The following is a 15,134-nucleotide window of genomic DNA, read 5'->3' on the forward strand; positions in this document are numbered from 1 at the left end:
TTAAAATTAATGTCAGCTTTAAATTGCTGCATTACACCCACTGGGAACTGAATTGAGAATCAAACAGAAACATGGACCAACAATCACCCATCAAGGAGAGGGGAAAGAGAAATTGTGAATCCATTACATCTCCACTTCTCCTACAAAATCAGGAGGAGGGGCATTAGTAAATCCACTGTACCTCCATTTCCCCAACAGAGACAGGATGAGGGGCTTTAGTTAATCCACTGTACCCCCACTTCCTCAAAAGAGAGAGGAGGGAGCATAAAGTAATCAACTGTACCCCCACATCCCAAAACAGAGAGGGGGAAGGGGCAGTAATTAATCCACTGTACCCCCACATCCCAAAACAGAGAGGGGGAGGGGCATTAGTGAATGCACTTCACCCCCACTTCTCCAACAGAGAGTGGGGAATGGACGTTAGCTCATGCCCTGCACCCCAACAAAGAGGAAGGGGCTTAGTGAACCCACTATACCCCTCACTTCCTCACCAAAGCATATGGGGGGGGGGGGGCAGTAGTTAATCCAGTGTATCACCGCTCCCCAACAAATAGTGGGGGAGGAGCATTAATTAACACTGTACCCCCACTTTCCCACCAAAGAGCTGGGGCATTAGTTAATTCACTGTACAGCCGCTTCCAACAAAGAAAGGGAGAGGGCCTAAATTAATGCACTGTACGCCCACTTCCCCAATAGAGAGAGGAGGAGGGGCAATATAAACCAATTTTACCTCCACGTTCCCGACCAATAGAGGAGGAAGGTGATGAGTGAACTCTCTGTATCTCCACCTCATCAGCAGGGGGAACCCAAAGATAATTTGTTCAGCTGACCAGAGAGGGAGAGACTATTAAATCACTATCTACCTACGCCCCAAGCAGGGAATTTGGGAGTGGATGTGTCTCTACACTAAGAATTCAGTTACTGACATTACAAGACGGCATGCAGCTTATTGGCTGAAGATTTTAAATGACCAACATGCTAAAGATATTCTAAAAATATCTATTCACACAACATAATTTTCTTTAGCACCCTTGTTCCTCTTATCCATATGCGATAACTGATCCAAATCCAGACTGGTGATTGAATTCTCGCTGGGTTTTCACTGTTCTCTCCTGAGGCACCATCTTATATTTTTACATTCGGTCACCTGATGTCAGCTTGCAACTCACAGAAAACACATTTATAAGCAGAAAGTTCAACATATTCTACATCGGTATCAATAATACCCACAACTGCCAAAGCTACAGGCAGCTGATACAAATATACAGACAGATAAACAGGAATAAACACGTACCTGCACACGTACACACCCACTAACATACACACGAGCACACGTAGACACAAACACACACATAGGTTCACATACAGAAACACATGTATACATATCCACATAAATGAACAAAAATTTACAAACATGCACATAAACACAAAAAAGCACACGTTTATATGCACAGAGACACACGTGTACATACATACACACACACACAAATCCACACACACAAGCCGGCACATAAGTACACACAAATATGCACGTGCACCCACATGTCCACACAGATACACAAATATGCAAACTCGAACATATAAAACCATACAAGCCGACTGACACAAGAATATGAAACACAAATGTAAGCAATAACATATACATAATAGCAACAATAATGTTTATTGTCACAAGTAGGCTTACATTAACACTGCAAGAAGTTACTGTGAGAAACACCGAGTCGCCACACGCTTGGCGCCTGTTCGAGTACACAGAGGGAGAACTCAGAATGTCCAAATTACCTCTCAAGCATGTCTTTCGGGACTTGTGGGAGGAAACCGGAGCACCCGATCGAAACCCACGTGGACACAGGGAGAACGTGCAGACTCCGCACAGACAGTGACCCACGCGGGAATCGAACCCGGGTCCCTGGCACTGTGAAGCAACAGTACTAACCACTGTGCTACCGTGCCGCCCATAATCACGCCATTTCACAATGACAGTAATATTTCCATTAAAACAGAGACAATAGTTCACATTAGCACACTTCTGCGCACACGAAGACACATATTAGTATACTCGTACACATGCTAACACAAACACACATTAGTGCACATGGAGGCTTCAATACACAGCAATAGTTAGTTATAAACAACCATCAATGCATAAATAGCACAGCTGCCTCACAGCGCCATAAACCTGGGTTCAATTCCAGCCTTGGTGATTGACTGTGTTGAGTTTCCACGTTCTCCCGTGTCTGTTCCTGTTTCCTCCGTGTGCTCCGGTTTCCTCCCAACAGAGGAGGATCCACAGACCAAAGCTGTGCAGGTTCGGTGGATTGGCCATGCTCTATTACCCCTTGTCGCCCAAAATGTTAGGTGATGTTACGAGGTTCTGGGGATAGGCAGGGCGTGCACCTCGGTAGGGTGTTCTTTTGGAGGGTCAGTGCAGACTCAATGGGCCGAATGGCCTCGTTCTCCAAAGTAAGGATTATATGATGATGATTCTATGCTGAAATACACGCATTAACAAACACACAGTCACACACACACACAAACGCAATTATCCAGACACAAACATTAAGACACTGAGATGCAAGTTGAAGGCAAAAATACACATTAACACATATATTACTGGGCAGGAAAGTATAAACACATATTAACACAGGCAATAATATATAAACATAGATTTCAACACAAACAATAAAACACTCATACATACACATTGACAGAGGATAAACAAAGTATACTCTCAGGCACTGACACCTAAATACACAGATCAATACTCATTGACATAATGTAAGAAGTCTTACAACACCAGGTTAAAGTCCAACAGGTTTGTTTCAAACACGAGCTTTCGGAGCACTGCTCCTTCCTCAGGTGAATGAAGAGGTATGTTCCAGAAACATATATATAGACAAATTCAAAGATGCAAGACAATGCTTAGAATGCGAGCATTTGCAGGTAATTAAATCTTTACAGATCCAGAGATAGGGGTATCTCCAGGTTAAAGAGGTGTGAATTGGTAGGATTTCGCAAGCCCAGGCCAGATGGTGGGAGATGAATGTAATGCAACATGAATCCCAGGTCCCGGTTGAGGTCGCACTCATGTGTGCGGAACTTGGCTATTAGTTTCTGCTCGGCGATTCTGCATTGCCGCGTGTCCTGAAGGCTGCCTTGGAGAACGCTTACCCGGAGATCAGAGGCTGAATGCCCTTGACTGCTGAAGTGTTCCCCGACTGGAAGGGAACATTCCTGCCTGGTGATTGTTGCACGATGCCCGTTCATTCGTTGTTGCAGCGTCTGCATGGTGTCGCCAATGTACCACGCTTCGGGACATCCTTTCCTGCAGCGTATGGGGTCGACAACGTTGGCCGAGTCGCACGAGTACGTACCGGGTACCTGGTGGGTGATTTTCTCACGTGTAATGGTGGTATCCAAGTCGATGATCTGGCACGTCTTGCAGAAATTGCCATGGTAAGGTTGTGTGGTGTCGTTTTCACTGTTCTGAAGGCTGGGTAGTTTGCTGCAAACAATGGCTTGTTTGAGGTTGTGCGGTTGTTTGAAGGCCAGTAGTGGTTGTGTGGGGATAAACTTGGCAAGATGTTCATCTTCAACGATGGCGTGTTGAAGACTGGAAAGAAGATTTCTTGGTTTCTTTGCTCCGGGAATGTACTGGACGATGAAGGGTACTCTGTCAGTTGTGTCCCGTGTTTGTCTTCTGAGGAGGTTGGTGCGGTTTTTTGCTGTGGCGCGTTGGAACTGTCGATCGATGAGTCGAGCACCATATCCCATTCATACAACGGCATCCTTCAGCGTCTGTAGATGTCTGTTACTTTCCTCCGTGTCTGGGCAGATCCTGTATATACGGAGGGCTTGTCCATAGGGGATGGCTTCTTTAATGTGTTTAGGATGGAAGCTGGAGAAGTGGAGCATCATGAGGTTATCGGTGGGCTTGCAGTAAAGCGAAGTGCTGAGGTGACCGTCCATGTTGGAGATGAGTGTGTTCAAGAATGCAACTGATTTTAGAGAGTATTCCATGTTGTGTCTGATGGTGGGTTGGAACTTATTGATGTCATCGTGTAGTCGTTTCAGTGATTCCTCGCCGTGGGTCCAAAGGGAAAAAATATCATCGATGTATCTGGTGTATAATGTCGGTTGAAGGTCCTGTGTGGTGAGGAGGTCTTGTTCAAACTTGTGCATGAAGATGTTTGTGCATTGATGTGCAAATTTGTTCCCCATGGCTGTTCCGTTCGTCTTGATGAAGAACTTGTTGTCGAAGGTGAAGACGTTGTGATCCAGAATGAAGCGGATGAGTTGCAGAATTGCGTCTGGAGATTGGCAGTTGTTGGTGTTGTGTACTGAGGCTGTTGCAGCAATGCCATCATCATGGGGATGCTGGTGTAGAGTGCCAAGACGTCCATTGTGACGAGGAATGTTCCTTGTTCAACTGGTCCAGGGGTGCTGAGTTTCTGTACGAAGTCCGTTGTGTCCATCTTGTACGATGGGTTTCAAGATGCCCTCGATGTAGCCAGAGAGGTTCTCACACAGGGTCCCATTGCCTAAAACGATAGGACGGCCTGGTGTGTTGGCCTTTTGTATTTTCGGGAGGCAGTAGAGATCTCCAATGCGGGCAGTGAGTGGGATGAGAGCACGCAGGGTGCTCTGAAGGTCTGGATCCAAGGTCTTGATCAGTCTGTTGAGTTGGCGGATGTGTTCCTTGGTCGGATATAGGGTAACTGTCTGTAGTGTTCCTGGTTGTTGAGTTGTTGGTATACTTCTTTGCAGTAGTCCGTTTTCTTCAGTATGACGGTTGCCCCTCCTTTGTCTGCTGGTTAGATAACAATGTTACGGTTGGTCTTGAGAGCGCGGATGGTTTTGCATTGTGCTTGGGTGACGGTCAGGGCTGTCTTGTGAATGCGACTGATGAATCTCGCATTGACGCGACTCCTGACAGCTTGAGCATACATATCGAGTCTAGGGCAGCGGCCTTCCAGAGGGGTCCAATTCGACTCTTTCCTCTTCAGTTGCCGCACCGCAGATCTCTCGGTCTGCTGGTCCAGTTCATTGGTGGTCTCTTCGGGTTCGCTGTTGGCCCCTTGAGGTCTGTGGAAGAATTCCCGGAGCCTCATTCACCTGATGAGTTCCTCCGTGTCTGCCGCGAGACTGATGGGGTCCATTTTGGTGGTGGTGCAGAAATTGAGTCCTCTGCTGAGGACTTCATTTCGTCTGGTTGAAGGGTGTAGTCCGACAAGTTGACAATAGATTTCCCTGTATGGTTTTGTACTGTGGTCCCGGGAGAGGCTTGGTTGCTGCTGGTGGTGATGCCGGGGTTCTCAAGCTTCCTGTTCTTGATGTGCATATAGGTGGCATAGTATCGTTGTCCCATCCATTTGGCGGTGTTACGCAGCTGGTCTGCTGCTTCCTGAGCACAGGTTGAGAATATGGCCTCTGTCTTAGTTTCCAGGTTGCGTCGCCTGCTGTAGAGCTGGCGTACGAGGTGGTCGAGGAGTGTGAGAGAGGTGCGATGGCAGAGTCTCTCAGTGTAGTCTGTGCAGTATTGCAGGTCGACTTGAGTGGGTTTGTGATCTGTGGCCCTTTCGGGATCTTGACTGCTTTCTTGCATCTTTGTAGAAACTTAACGTCAGTGTCTATATGCACGATCGTCCTGGAGATCCTCTCCACTTTGAGCTGGCAGTTTGCGGTGTACATGGCAGCCATGATGTGGAGACGCCAGCGTTGGACGGGGGTGAGCACAGTAAGAAGTCTTACAGCACCAGGTTAAAGTCCAACAGGTTTGATTCAAACACGAGCTTTCGGAGCACAGCTCCCTCCTCAGGTGAATGAATGAAGAGGTATGTTCCAGAAACATATATATAGACGAATTCAAAGATGCCAGACAATGCTCGGAATGCGAGCATTTTCAGGTAATTAAGTCTTTACAGATCCAGAGAGAGGGGTAACCCAGGTTAAAGAGGTGTGAATTGTCTCAAGCCAGAACAGTTTGTAGGATTTCGCAAGCCCAGGGCAGATGATGGGGGATGAATGTAATGCGACATGAATCCAAGATCCCGGTTGAGGTCGCACTCGTGTGCGGAACTTGGCTATTAGTTTCTGCTCGGCGATTCTGCGTTGCCGCGTGTCCTGAAGGCCGCCTTGGAGAACGGTTACCCGGAGATCAGAGGCTGAATGCCTTTGATTGCTGTAGTGTTCTCCGACTGGAAGGGAACATTCCTGCCTGGTGATTGTCGTGCGATGCCCGTACATTTGTTCTCGCAGGGTCTGCATGGTCTCACCAATGTACCACGCTTTGGGACGTCCTTTCCTGCAGCGTATGGGGTAGACAACGTTGGCCGAGTCGTACGAGTATGTACAACGTACCTGATGGGTGGTTTTCTCACGTTTAATGGTGGTGTCTATGTCGAGGATCTGGCACTTCTTGCAGAGGTTGCCATGGCATGTTCATTGGCAGAATGAACACACAGTGAACCTACACAGACATTTGGACACACAACAGAGGAGCAAACCAAAACAGAAATTTAAAATCTACACCGACACAAATGCTGAAGAAAAAACTCAAACGTCAGGCAAGTGCAGCACGGTGGCATAGTGGTTAGCACTGCTACTTCACGGCGCTAAGGATCTCGCTTTGATCCCGCTCCTGGGTCTGGGTCCCAGTGGAGTTTACACATTCTTCCCGTGACCAGTGGGTCTCACCCCCACAACCCAAAGATGTGCAGGGTAGGTGGATTGGGCACGCTTAATTGCCCCTTAACTAGAAAAAAAAGAAAGAGAGATCAATTTCTGAGTGTCACAAACTCAACAGTAGATATGCAAAGAAAAATATATTAAAGAATGAATGATCAGCTTAAGAAAATAAAACGAGAATATTAAAAATATATCCTGTATTAATAAACAATCTGATTATATTTATTTGGCTCTGTCGCCGTAGATGCCACAGACCACACCTGGACTGAAGACAATGAGGATGATAACGGGAACATCTGGACAACCGCTTCCACATTCATCACCCTGTTCTTCCTGAGCATGTCCTACAGCGCTGCAGTCACTCTGGTGAAGGTGAGAAGATTCAATCCACTCACACATCAAACTGACAGAAACCGTTTAAAACATCTCTAAATGTTTGATTGATTAAAAACTTTAACATCAATGTCACAGATCGTAAACATCTGCTTCATAATTTTCTCTCTCTTTTACAGATCAAGTGATCGGTTGACGTTCGGACGCTGTAGATTTTCCTCAGCTGTTTATTATGATCTGTGTGTGACACAAATACAATATCTCCTCTTGGTGACTCGAACAGTAAAATCCTCTCTTTATTATTCTGCATCGGTAACTGAGACAATCATGGACAGTATTTCTATTTTCATTTTGAAATGTATGAGATAATTTTGGCTGTAATGTAATTGTAGCTAATCAATTCCCTCAATGCCTTGTATAAATAAATAACTTATCACGTTCCTTATTCACAACTGTTACCTTCCCTTTATGTTGAGCTCATGTTCCCTTTCTTGTGCCTGTCACAGTTGTACATACATTTGGCAGCTCAGAGGGCATGTGTTCTCATCTCAGTGTGACCCTCAATCATTATGTTCCCTTTTGTTAACTTCAAAATAAGCGTTTGTGTAATATTTTCTCTGAATTTTTAATAAATATTGAATGAAAAATGAAGAAAATAAGACTTTGCTGAACTCCTTTCTCTCAGGTCCATCGGCACTGATCCTTTCTCCCCTTTCCCAGACAGATATTTCTCACCAGTCCTGTCTGGGATGTGTCTGAACTCAAGGCCCCTCGATGAAAGAGCCACTGCGCCACCCAGTGGCCCATCCGGTTAATGCCAACTTCGCCTCTGACTTTTTTTGGTAAACTCCAGAGACAGAATGCCAGCGAAAGAATTCCACAGATTCACTACCCTCTGATGGAAGAATGCTTCCTCGTCTCTGTCCTAAATTTGAGACTCCTTACTCTGAAATTATGCCCTCTGGTCCCAGACTCTCCCACAAGAGGAAACAAGATGATTTTTCAGGCAGTGTAACTGGTTGAAGCTCTTTCCACAGTCAGTTCACTGGAACACTCCCACTCAGGTGTGTGTGGGTCTCGGGGCTTTTCCCAGTCACACTGATGTTTGAAATCTCTTCCCACAGTCAGAACAGACAAACACATTGACAGTTTGTGATATATAGGTCCTAATGAATTGAGTGAGTCTCAGATCTTGATGTTAGATTTGGTTCGAGTTGGCAAGCTGCCAATCCTCCCGTTCTAATGCCTGAAATAGAAGTTTCCAAAAATGATCACTGCAAGAATAGGATAGAAATTCAAAATAGATCATTCTAGTTTCTATCGAACCTTCTTTCCTCTCTTGCTTTCCCAAGCATGTGGTCCAGTCAAAATAAAAGGACAAAATCAGCAAGTCCCAGCAAAAGTGTAGGGAACCTTCCTAACTGAACCAGAATGTCATAATATACATCTATGTATATAATGGAGTGCAGGCAGACAGTGGTTGACACACAGGATGACCAGTAAGCACACAGGTGATGGAACCATCAATTCACTAGACACGTGCTTTAAGATATGAACAGTGGTTTTAATCTACTTACTACAGAGCCAGCCTGTTACCCGTTGAACTCTCGATGCACTGCAGGCTGGCTCTGGACAAGGGTATTTATACAGTAGTCCAGGAGAAGGCGTCGTGGGCGGAGCCAATGCTGGAGCCCTGTACAAACTCCTGAGCATTCCCAACCCTACTCCCCCTCGTGGTTGGAAAACGCTACTGCGCTTACAATGGTATTGGTAAATACAGTGTGAATTACTAAGTTACATTCACCACATTCATCCCCTGCACAAAAATCAAGTCCAGCGGGGGTGGTGGCCTACCAAGTAAGTCTGTCCGGTGGTCGAACTTCCCGCTGTGATCTGCAGAGCCCCGGGGTCGCAGCCTCTTGCGGAGGCTGGATGGGTGTTGTGTGCTGGGGTATGATGGCGGACTCCAGGGAGGGTTGTGTCCGAGCTTCATACTCTTCTGGTTCGACCACGGACTGGGGGCGCTGGGGGCTGGCCGGCATGGGTGCGCGGAACTGGTGGAGCGAACTCGAGCACTCGGGAGCGCGAGGGGGCGGCAGCATGGGGTGTAGGGTGAGAGGTCTTTCTGTGGGGGTAGAGGGGATGCTGGATCTGGCGGGTGCCAGATCCCGGAGGGATACCGTGTCCTGACGGCCGTCAGGGAACTCGACGAATGCATACTGGGGGTTGGAGTGGAGCAGGCGCACCTTTTCAACAAGGGGTCGGTTTTGTGTGCCCTGATATGTTTCCTCAGAAGTACGGGGCCCGGCGTCCTCAGCCATGCCGGAAGTGAGACCCCCGTGGTAGTGCCCCTGGAAAAAATGAAGAGCCTCTCGTGAGGGGTCTGGTTGGTCGCCGTGCACAAAAGGGACCTAATAGCGTGGAGCGGGTCTGGGAGTACCTCCTGCCACTGGGAGACATGGACCTTTCTAGACCACAGGGTCAGTAGGACGGTCTTCTAGACCGTCACGTTCTCCCTTTCTACCTGCCCGTTCCCCCTGGAGTTGTAGCTGGTAGTCCTGCTCGAGGCAATGCCCTTGACGAGCAGGAACAGAGGCAGCTCGTCGATCATGAAGGACGAACCCCGGTCGCTGTGTACGTAGCTGGGGGAACCAAACAGGATGAAGATGCTATGCAGAGCCCTATTGACTGTGTGGGAGGTCATGGAGGTCACGCCCCGGACAGGCGCCGGAATGTGGCGACTAGGGGCTTTTCACAGTAACTTCATTGAAGCCTACTCGTGACAATAAGCGATTTTCATTTAATTTCATTTCATTTTTCATTTCATTTCATTCATTTCATGTCGGGGCACGGGATAGCGAATGGGAAACGGGAGAACTCGTCTACAGCGTTTAAAAAGTAAACATTCTTGTTAGTTGAGGGGTGCCCTTTGAAATCAATCGCGAGGCGTTCAAAGGGCCTAGAAGCCTTGACCAGGTGGGCCCTGTCTGGTCTATAGAAGTGTGGTTTGCACTCCGCACAGATCGGGCAGTCCCTGGTGACCGCTTTTACCTCCTCTTTGGAGAAAGGCAGGTTTCGGACCCTGATGTAGTGGGCGAGCCATGTAACCCCCGGTGGCAGAGGTCATTGTGGATGACTTGTAATCGGTCGATCTGCGCGCTGGCGCATGTCCCGCAGGATAGGGCATCCGGAGGCTTGTTGAGCTTCCCGGGTCGATATCGTAATTATGTGCAGAGTTCGATCCTCCACCTCAGAATTTTGTCGTTTTTAATTTTGCCCCTTTGCGAGTTGTTGAACATGAAGGCAACCGATCTTTGGTCGGTGATGAGGTTAAACCTCCTATCTGCGAGGTAGTGCCTCCAGTGACGGATAGCCTCCACAATGGCTTGTGCTTCTTTCTCGACAGAAGAGTGTCGGAGTTCTGAAGCGGAGAGGGTACGGGAGAAAAATGCAACTGGTTTCCCTGCCTGATTTAACGTGGCTGCAAGAGCGACCTCTGAGGCGTCGCTCTCTACCTGAAATGGAGTGCATTCAGCCACCGCCCACATGACCGCTTTGGCGATGTCCTCCTTGATGCCGTCGAAGGCCTGGCGTGCCTCGGCTGACAGGGGAAATCGTGTGGCCCTAAAGAGTGGGCGGGCTTTGTCCGCATATTGAGGGACCCACTGGGCGAGTAGGAAAAGAAGCCCAAGCACCGTTTGAGGGCCTTTGGGCAATGGGGGACGGGGAGTTCTAAGAGGGGCCGCATACGGTCCGGGTCTGGGCCCAGGACTCCGTTTTCCATGACTTAGCTGAGTATAGCTAGTCTGGTTGTGCGGAAAACGCATTTCTCCTTGTTGTACGTGAGATTCAGTTTCTGTGCCGTCTGGAGAAAACGGTGGAGGTTGGTGTCTTGGTCCTGCTGGTCATAGCCACAGATGGTGACATTGTCCAAGTACGGAAACGTGGCCCGCAGCCCGTACTGGTCCACCATTCGGTCCATTGCTTGTTGGAACACCGAGACCCCATTAGTGACGCCGAAAGGGAGCCGGAGGAAATGGAAGAGGCGGCCATCGGCCTCTAATAACATGCAGTGGCGGTCCTCCGGGCGGATTAGGAGCTGGTGGTATGCAAACTTCAGATCCACCGTGGAAAAGAGCCGGTACTGGGCGATCTGGTTTACCATGTCTGTAATCCTGGGGAGGGGATACGCGTCGAGGAGCATCAATCTATTTATGGTCTGACTGTATTCGACCACCATACGGAATTTGTCCCCGGTCTTAACGACCACCACCTGACCTCTGCTCTGACAAATACCCTATCCTGCAGGCTATACCGCCTGCTACGAGTGGCTACAGGTTTACAATGACTTAATTCCCTAGCCTTTCCCATCATCATCTTATGATGTAACCTCATTGGAGAGACATTCCGTGCTTTGCCAGTCCAGATTGCTCATGTACAATGGAGAAAAAGTCTAAAAGTTAGGGTTAGGGTTAGAGTCCCAAGACACTTGCTTGTTGGTATTTTTGTGAGATTGGCGAAGAGAGGAGGGGGATTCACAGCATAGCGAGGCTCCAGATCCTGAGTGGGGGCAGGGGCCCTCCGAAGCTGAGGGTGAGGCTCTTGAGGTGACATTGGAAGTCTAGGCTTAATAAGAGTGGCGTGCAGAGTTTGGGCAAAACGTAGAGTTTGAATTTCGAGTAGCTAGAGCCTCGGATTGTGAGTGTCGCAGTGGTGCGCCCCTGAATCTGGACCGAATGGGAGCCTGAAACGAGCGAGATAGTTTGCTACACGGGGAAAACTGGGAGCGAACAGCATCTTACCAGGTCTGGATGTATGAAGCTCTCCGTGCTCCCGGAGTCGAAGAGGCAAGGCGTTTTGTACCCGTTGATATGGACCTCTGCCATCGAGTTTTGTAGATTCTTTGGTCGTGATTGGTCCAGAGTGACCGCGCTGAGTTGCGGGTAGTCGGCGGCTCAATCAACTGTGCTGGAGTGGCCCCTTGATGACTGCCCTCTGAGTTCATAGTCGAATTCGAATTCTTCCACAGAGTTCTCCGAGCGCGGAGATGCCGATCGGGCCCGTGGATCGCATGTGGCGGGCGGCGAGGAAGATGGCGTCCAAGATGGCGGCCCCCATGAGTGGCACGTGGCCTGCCACGTGGTGGAGGTTTTCCAAGATGGCGGCCCCCACGGATCGCACGTGGCTGGAGGGGGCGGAGTCGGGGCATAGGCTGCAGCGTTTCGGGCCCCGCTGTCCTGCGAATGAGGGGAGCGATTACTTTGAGTCGCTGGGGAGTTGCAAGCTGGGGCCCTTTTAGCAAGGCACACTCTTGCGTAATGGCCTTTTCGCCCGCAGCTGCTGCAAGTCGCGTTGCGGGCCTGGCAGTGCTGCGCAGGTGCTGGTTCTGACCACAGAAATGGCAGGCTGGAGCAGCGTAGTGGCTGGGCGACCGTGTAGCACAGGCCTGGGGGAGTCGCAGGTCGGGGGCCCATGATTGGGTCGCGGGGTCCGCGGGGAACGAGTTAAGGCTGCGGAAGGAGACCCCCATCGTGGGCCCCCTTTTCCAGCAGTCCTTGGCGCACATAGTTAGACTTGAGGCCCACTACAAAAACATCGTGTACCGCACAGTTCCTGTGTTCAGCTGCGCTAGCCGCTTGGTAATTATAGTCATTGGACAAATTATTGAGTTCCGTTAGAAATTCGGTGAGTGATTATGTAGGCCGCTGGCAGCGAGTTGTGAACATTTGGTGAGCGTAAACTTCATTAATAGGCCTTACATAAATTTTATCGAGAACTGATAGCACCGCAGTATATGAACTGGCCGAGTTTAGTTGCGTAGAGATTCTGTGGCTCACTCTCACGTGCAGTAGACTTAGCTTCTGATCCTCAGTCGTTTCGGCTGTGCTCGCTTCTGCCAGGTAGGCCTTGAAGCACCGGATTCAGTGGGAGAAGATTTCTTTAGCCTCTGCATCCTGCGGGTCGAGTTCCAGGCGTCCAGGCTTGATCGTTACTGTTCTTAAGTCGATTAAATTGATGGAACCATCAATTCACCAGACACGTGTTTCCGATATGAATCTAGGCTTTAATCGACTTACTTCAAAACCAGCCTGTTACCCGTTGATGAACACTTAGTGAACTCAGGCTGACGCTGGACAAGGGTATTTATACATCTGCATTAGGGGGAGGAGTCGTGGGCGGAGCCAAGGGTGGAGCCCAGTACAAGTTCCTGAGTACTCCCAGAGCTACTCCCCCTAGTGGTAGGATAGCGCTACTGCGCTTATAAAGACAGTGTGAATTATCATATATACATATATATATTACATTCACCACAGTGTCCACTCGGATGTCGTGTTCATTCAACCAGAGGCAGACAGTCAACAAACCGGAAGACTGGCCTGCAGAAGCAGCGGGGTCAGTCTTGGAAATCAGCGAATGTCCTGGTACCGGCAGACTCCCGGTCAAGCTCTGCACTGGATACTTTCCTACTGTGGCGAAGGCAGCAAGCAGTACAATCCACAGTTTTCGGGACGCTTTACTGCTTCCAAAGACCTTTCAAAGAATATATTCGCTCTGGATATCAAGGGCTTGAGACCGGAAGGCAGCGCCATTTATTATTGTACGCGGGACAACAGTGAGACAGATCAGAGGCATACTTGTACAAAAACTGTTCAAGTCCAAATCCAACAGTTTCCAAACCCAGTGTGTGTTTCCTTTCACCATTACCTTATGTCTGCTTCTTGGCCCGGGACTTTCAGTTTCTTGGTCTCTGCTCAGCAAATCTTCGGCCAACAGTCCCAGTTTGGCCGTGTTCACTCCCTCAAGGCTTCTGATGATTTGTAACCTTCTATCAAATCATTATTTAACCTTCAATATAACGAACAGGCGAGCTCCAGTTTCACCAGCTTGTCTCCAGAAGCGACTTTCGTAACTGTTACTATTCCAGTAAATCTCTTCAGCACTCTCTAACATCCTCCATACATTTGTGTTCCCAGAACTCGGAACGATGCTGCAGATTTGAGTAACCAATGTTTTCCAAAGTGTCACCACAACTTCTTTGCATTTGTAGTTGGCACAAAGTAGACAACATCTGATAGGGTTGAACATTAATCAGCAAAACCTACAATTAAGATCTCCACTCTGTAATGGATACCATGAAACCGCTATCGATTTCCCTAACCACCCATCTAGTTTAAGGAAAGAGTTGACATGTGGATCAACCAGGGTCGAATGGCCTACTCCTGCTCATTTTCTATGCGAACAAGTCTAGCATGTGATGTTGGGCAGTATGGTGGCCCAATGGTTAGCACTGCTGCCTCCAGCGCTGAGGACGCGCGTTCGATCCCGGCTCAAATAATTGAGTACTTGAAATTCCGTTTTTAAAAATGTGATGTTTTATCAAGCATCATTGGCATGTGCGCATGCGCAGCATAAGCATGTATTCCTGCACTGTGAGATTAAGCTAACGCGCCAATAAAAAAATACGATTTAAAAAATGATATTTATTAGTGTCACAAGTAGGCTGACATGAACACTGCAATGAAGTTACTGTTAAAACCCCCTAGTCGCCACATTCCGGCGCCTGTTCGGGTACACTGAGGGAGAATTCAGAATGTCCTGGATCGGCATCTGAAGTGCTGCAAGCTGCAAGGCTACTGATCAAATGCTGGAAAGTGACTTTAAAATGACCGGCAATAACTAACATTCCAACTCCCAAAGCCTGCCCACAAGGAGCACATCGGAATTCCGATGGAATACTCTTCACTTGCTGGGATTAGCGCCATTTCAACAACACCCAAGATGCTCGACAAAATCCAATTTGGTAATCATAGGCCAGTTTTCTTAACTTCGGTAGTAGGGAAGATGTTGGAATCTATCATCAAGGAAGAAATAGCGAGGCATCTGAATGGAAATTGGCCCATTGGGCAGACGCAGCATGGGTTCATAAAGGGCAAGTCGTGCCTAACTAATTTCGTTAATTTTTTTGAGGACATTACCAGTGCGGTAGGTAACTGGGAGCCAATGGATGTGGTATACCTGGATTTCCAGAAAGCCGTTGACAAGGTGTCACACAAAAGGTTGCTGCATAAGATAAAGGTGCATGGCATTAAGGGTAAAGTAGTAGCATGGGTAGA

This window comes from Scyliorhinus canicula, unplaced genomic scaffold (genome assembly GCF_902713615.1).
Source record: "Scyliorhinus canicula unplaced genomic scaffold, sScyCan1.1, whole genome shotgun sequence".
NCBI lineage: Eukaryota > Metazoa > Chordata > Chondrichthyes > Carcharhiniformes > Scyliorhinidae > Scyliorhinus > Scyliorhinus canicula.